The sequence below is a fragment of the Bos javanicus genome, chromosome 7 (genome assembly GCF_032452875.1).
Source record: "Bos javanicus breed banteng chromosome 7, ARS-OSU_banteng_1.0, whole genome shotgun sequence".
In the NCBI taxonomy this organism is placed as follows: domain Eukaryota; kingdom Metazoa; phylum Chordata; class Mammalia; order Artiodactyla; family Bovidae; genus Bos; species Bos javanicus.
The window spans coordinates 3,382,457-3,388,858 of record NC_083874.1 but is presented as its reverse complement, the minus strand read 5'-3'; the positions used below and the strand labels follow the sequence as shown (position 1 = coordinate 3,388,858).

The following is a 6,402-nucleotide window of genomic DNA, read 5'->3' as shown; positions in this document are numbered from 1 at the left end:
TCAGTCGTGTCCGACTCGACCCCATGGACTCAAATGGAGGACCCCTGCTGGGCTCCTCCGTCCATGGGATTTTCCAGGCAATAGTACTGGAGTGGGTTGCCATTTCCTTCTCCAATATAGCACTATAAGAAGCCCTTAAAGGCATAAAGCCCATTATCTGCTGCTAAGTCACTTCAGTTGTATCCGACTCTGTGCGATCCCATAGACGGCAGCCCACCAGGCTCCCCCATCCCTGGGATTCTCCAGGCAAAAATGTTAGAGTGGGTTCCCATTTCCTTTTCCAATGCATGAAAGTGAAAAGTGGAAGTGAAGTCACTCAGTCGTGTCCGACCCTCAGCGACTCCAAGGAGTGCAGCCTACCAGGCTCCTCCATCCATGGGATTTCCAGGCCAGAGTACTGGAGTGGGGTGCCATTGCCTTCTCTGAAAGCCCATTATAGAAGCTTACAAAGCTCAAGGCCTTGTTATCTCCTGCACTGGACCCTGTACCACTCCTGTTTCATCACTGATAAAACCTAAGGGCCAAGGGTGGAGGTGTGTCCAAACCTCTGAGCAATAAACAACATTGTCATTGTTATCCCTTGACACCCTGTTGTTCCTAACCCTCGTCCTAAAGTCCATTCCCCCTGGAAGCCAATTCTTTACTGATTCGTAAAGAATTGTAACTGATTCGTGCTGTGCTTCAGTTATTCCATACTTCATTTGGTGAACATGAACATGAAGTTGCTCAGCTGTGTCTGACTCTTTGTGATCCCTGGACTATAGCCTACCAGGCTCCTCCGCCCATGGGATTTTCCAGGCAAGAATACTGGAGTAGGTTGCCATTTCCTCCTCCAGGGGATCTTCCCAACCCAGGGATTGAACCTGGGTCTCCCGCATTGTAGGCAGACGCTTTACAGTCTGAGCCACCAGGGAAGTCCTCCAACTTCAGTTGGTAGAGCTAGCTGATACCTTTTGCTCTCACTTGGAAAGAAAATTAATTCACCTGGAACAGTAATGCCTCGGGGTTTTACTGGGAGTTTCACAAATCCTAAAGGCTGTATGACTTAGGTTCCCAAGAGGTTCTATTCAATCGTAATATGTGCATGATTTGCATCTTTGCTCTCTTTCTCGAGCCTCCTCACCGAAGACACTCTCCACTTGCTAAAACTTTTAGCCTTAAAGGGATATAAAATCACCAAAGAAAAATTGCAATTTGATCAAACCCAGCTTTGATATTTAGGGCATCTGATATCAGAAGAAGGGCTACACCTTGATCCAGAGAGGCTTCATGGTGTCCTAAGTTTCCCAAAACCCAACTGCAAGGTTTTCTTGGGCTTAGTCAGTTATTAGTGAAATTGGATTCCAAATTTCTGTTTTATGGCCAAACCTCTGTATTATTATTATTTTTTTAACTATAACCCGTACCCAATTTTATGGGAAGAACTGAATAATATAACCTTTAAGGCCTTAAGAAAAGGTTTGCTGAACTAACCTTTTCTTGGGGATAGTAATGATCAGATTCCATTTTTCTTTTTTGTGTGTGAAAAGAAAGGGAATGCCCTTGAGGTACTCACCCAAAAACAAAGGAACCATCATCAACCCACAGAGCACTTTTTTTTTTAAAACAAGAACCCAGTTTTTTAATTTCATCATTTCTTACGTTTGGAGTACTCTTGGGTGACATCCTTAGCCTGAGACTCTTTGCCATAGCCCTTAACCACCACACAACCGCAACCAACCACTTTATAGGGGTGTTCTCTCTCTGTCAGTTTTACAGAGGCCTACCCATTCCCTTAGTTTCTTGTTGTCATCAACCTTAATCAGGTTGATTCGGTGCTCAACACGAAGGGCCTCCACCAGCTTGACATCACGGCTGGATGCACGCACACACAGATGGGCTTGGCGCTTACCTAAGGCTGTGGCAGCTGTGCAGACTTCATGTGCTAGGCCACAGTGGACGAGGGCTGTCTTCAGCACATCTTGCAGAGCAGTATGAACGTCCATGGCACCTCCAGCAGCAATGCCTTCCTTGGCCATGGCAGTGGGTGACGGGTAGAGCTGAATCCTGAATGCACCGAAGCTTCTGCCCCCAGGGAAAGAGCAACCCATAGAGTGTTACAGCCAGAAGCTGGACCTTGCTGCATGGGGATAACCCACTTTGCCTTAGGGCCATTACTGCCATTGCTTTTTTGATGAAGGCCACTGAGAAAATCATTGTGGGATCTTCTTTAACCAATTTTGTACCTCAATCAGTAGAAGCCCTCCTGAATTTTCATCACACTTAACATTTCTCAGCCAGCTGCCTCACATCCTGTGAAGTCCTTTTGCTAACTGCTCCGCTTGTACTGCTGTTATGCTGGGATGACTTTAACCCTGTTACTCTTCTTCAGTTGCGTAATGCTGATGGGTCACCTCCTGACTCCTTTACAGGGAGTGATGAAGCTCCTCTGGGTAATGCTGAGTCCCATGGCTCAGAGCTCTTATTTAAAAGGTAACAAGGGGTCACCACAGAGCACTGAGTAGAGTTCCCTGTGCTATACAGTAGGTTCTCATTAGTGATCTATTTTATAAAACACAGCAGTGAGTTTATGACAGACAGTCTTAATCTCCCAGTTCATCCCACCCGTCCTTCCCCTCTTGGTATCCATAAGTTTGTTCTCTACATCTATGTCTCTATTTCTGCGTTTTCTGTATCATTTTCCTAGATTCCACATATAAGTACTATTATACAATATTTTTTTTTCTCTTTCTGACTTACTTCACTGTGTATGACAGTCTCTAGGTCCATCCACAACAAATGGCATGATTTTGTTCCATTTACGGCTAAGTAACATTCCATTGCATACCTGTTTCACACCTTTATCCATTTCTCTTTGGATGGACGTTTAGGTTGCTTCCATGTCCTGGCAATTGTAAATAGTGCTGCAGTGAGTATTTGGGTGCATATATCTTTTCGATTATGGTTTTCTTTGGGTATATGCTCAGGAATGGGATAGGAGGAAATCCAGAAAAGAGGGGATATATGTATATGTGTAGCTGATTCGCTTTGTCGTACAGCAGAAACTAACACAATGCCGTAAAGCAACTATGCATGCTCAGTCACTTCAGTCGTGTCCGACTCTTTGTGACCCCGTGGACTGTAGCCCGCCAGGCTCCTCTGTCCATGGGATTCTCCAGGCAAGAATACTGGAGTGGGTTGCCATTTCCTCTTCCAGGGGATCTTCCCAACCCAGGGATTGGACCCAGGTCTCTTATGTCTCCTGCACTGGCAGGGGCTTCTTTACCACTGGTGCCACCTGGGAAGCCCCTATACTCCAATAAAAACTAATAAAAAGTAAATTTTAAAATGAGGTTTAATATCATCTTAGAAGTAATATCATCATATTATAATGCCAGATAGCCATCAGTTTATACATTTTTTTTTTACCTTTCTGGGGATAATCACATAATTCAGGATTAAAATGTAGCAGCCTTGGGACTTCCCTGGTGAACCAGGGGTTAAGAATCTTCTTGCCAATACAGTGAACATGGGTTTGATCCCTGGTCCGGGAAGATTGCACACATGTTATGAGGCAGCTAAGCCTGTGTGCCCTAACTGCTGAAACTACGTGCCACAAGAACTGAAGCCCACACACCCTGCAGCCCTTGTTCTGCAACAAGAGAAGCCACTGCAATGAGAAGCTCATGCGCTGCAAGTAGAGAATATCCCCTACTTGCTGCCACTAAAGAAAAGTTTGCACACAGCATCAAAAAGAAAAAAAAGTAGCAGCTTTTTATTTTAAAAAGTTTTTTTTTTTTTTTTAAAGTTAAAGGTAACATTGGTAAGTATTGTGCTGGGTATGCCATTGCAACTCCTTTTGATGTTGTTGAGGCAGCATCTTTACCTATGGCTACCTCAGCCTGATACATTCTTACACGGGCTTGCACTTTAGCCAAGGACTAACTGCCAATATCTATGGTGATAGTAGATATGCTTTCAGAGTAGCCCATGATCTGGGGATATTGTGGAAGCAACGTGACTTCCTTACTTCCAGCAGAAATAAAATTTAAAATGGCCCCTAGGTCCAGGAATTATTGGATAGAACATTGTACCTGATGTTTTAGCTATTATTAAGATTCTGGGGCATCCTAAAATTGACTTCTGGAAGCTAAGGGGAATCACCTTGCTGACATTTCTGCAAGGAATGTTGTCCTTAAAGGAACCAACAGCAGCCAAACCTCTGTCATGGTCCAAAGGAATATTTCCCCCAAAGGAAAACTTAGAAAAACTGGCTAGAGAAGCCCAATAATTGGCCTCAGAAAGGGAAAAATGAGATTGGAAATCCAACAACTGTTGGTTCAACAAAAAGGGAAAGCTCTGGTTCAACCCAAATAACAGCCCAATCCTACTAGAGACTTTAAAATTCTCACTCCTCACCACTGTACATGCAGTAATCCATTGATCTACTGAAAAAAGAATCATGAATCCATATCAGTGGGGAAGCATTAACAAGGCTGCAAAAAACACCGACCTCACTTGCCCTGCTTGTCCAAAACACAGCCGAGGAAGCCTGTTCATACTGCTTTGGGGCATTTTAAACTGTCTAATGGACCATTTGAGTTCTGGCAAAGCAGTCACATATGGAAGTGAGAACTGGACTATAAAGAAGGCTGAGCACCGAAGAACTAATGCCTTCAAATTGCGGTGCTGGAGAAGACTCTTGAGAGGTCCTTGGACAGCATGGAGATCAAACCAGTCAATCCTAAAGGAAATCAACCCTGAATATGCATTGGAAGGCCTGATGCTGAAGATGAAGCTCCAAAACTTTAGCCACCTGATTCAAAGAGCTGACTCATTGGAAAAGACCCTGATGCTGGGAAAGACTGAAGGCAAAAGGATGAGCTGATTAGATAGCATCACTGACTCAGTGGGCATGAATCTGAGTAAACTCCAGGAGATAGGGAAGGACAGGGAAGACTGGCATGCGGCAGTCCATGGGGTTGCAAACAGTCAGACACGTTTCCAACTCAGCAACTGAACAACAGTAACAGATGGCTTTCATACAACTTTCTCTGTCGGTTGAATATAAGTATGTTTTAATCATGGTCTATTTTCACTTTGGACTGAAGCTTTCCCATACAGACAGGCTACTACCTCTTGTGGCTAAAACTCTTTTGGAAAAAATTATCCTACATGAGGAATTCCTCTTGAATCACAGTGATCAAAGTACCCATTTTATTGGTCAGGTGCTTCAACAGGTCTCTACAGGTTGGCTGGTTTTATGACACTTTTACTGGACTTGCATACCTGCGTGTGCTCAGTCACGTCTGACTCTTTGCTCTCCTTAGAACTGTAGCCTGCCAGGCTTCCCTGTCCATGTTTTTTTTTTTCCAGGCAAGAATATTGGAGTGGGTGGCCATTCCTCCTCTAGGGAATCTTCCTGACCCAGGGATCAAACAAGCACCATTGTAGAAGGATTCTTCCCCGCTGAGCCACTAAAGCAGCCCCTTTCCTGCGCTTACCGCCCTCAGTGCTCTGCTTTAGCTGAATGGCACTATTAAGACGCACTTGGTAAAGTTCATGGAGATTCTCTAAATATCAACAGCATTTTGGAACTCATGAACTGTTACCCACAGAGATAGTCACAGGATGACCAATGTACTTACCTCCTATCACTTTTTACCCACTACTGATAAAAGGAGAGATACTCCAATATTGCAAAGACCTAAGTGGTCCTATTTAAAATTGCCATGTTTTGATAGAACAATCTTTTCACAGTGCATTTTCAAGAGATGAAGACTTTAAGCATCATACCTTCAAACCTGGAGACTTTATCTCTTGGAAAAGACACCTCCAGAAGGACTCTTTTCAACCTCACTAAAAAGGCCCCACTAAATATTTCTAACCAACTCTTGTGCCAAAAGTCTCCAAGAAATAGGTGCTTGGATTCACATGACGCATGTAAAGAAAGCAGCTGACTGGGCCTGCTCATCGTCTGGTGACCTGGAAGTATTTCCTGGAATTGAAGCCAATGACATCTAAACAGACAACCTTCCCAAGATATTCAGACCAGGCCTCGATCTGATCTTTTCTTGTTGCTGTTTTTGGAGTTTAGTTGCTGTAGTTGTGTTGTTTCAGCTACACAGCAAAGCGAATCAGCTCTATGTATACATATATCCCCTCTTTGTCACAACCCTAGCATTGAGTAGAGTTCCCTGGGCTATACAGTAGCTTCTTACTAGTTATCTGTTTTAAGCATAGTAGCGTATATATGTCAATCTCAGTCTCCTTGATATACTCTTGATAACATATGGCCTTTGGATAAAAAAGGCCTGAGAATTCTCCCTCTTGCCCTCCCTTGTTACTCAAGTGCAACCTCAATAGGTTTCCAATCTGTGTACTTACCCTCCAACATGGGGCACTAAATCCAGGAAAGGTCCT

The 6,402-nt window shown here is 43.9% G+C and overlaps 1 pseudogene; it reads right to left on the bottom strand.

The window, feature by feature from the left end:
* Window positions 1-774: 774 nt before the first annotated feature.
* LOC133251929 (small ribosomal subunit protein eS12-like) lies at window positions 775-3,205 on the bottom strand (annotated as a pseudogene).
* Between the last annotated feature and the right edge of the window lie 3,197 nt (window positions 3,206-6,402).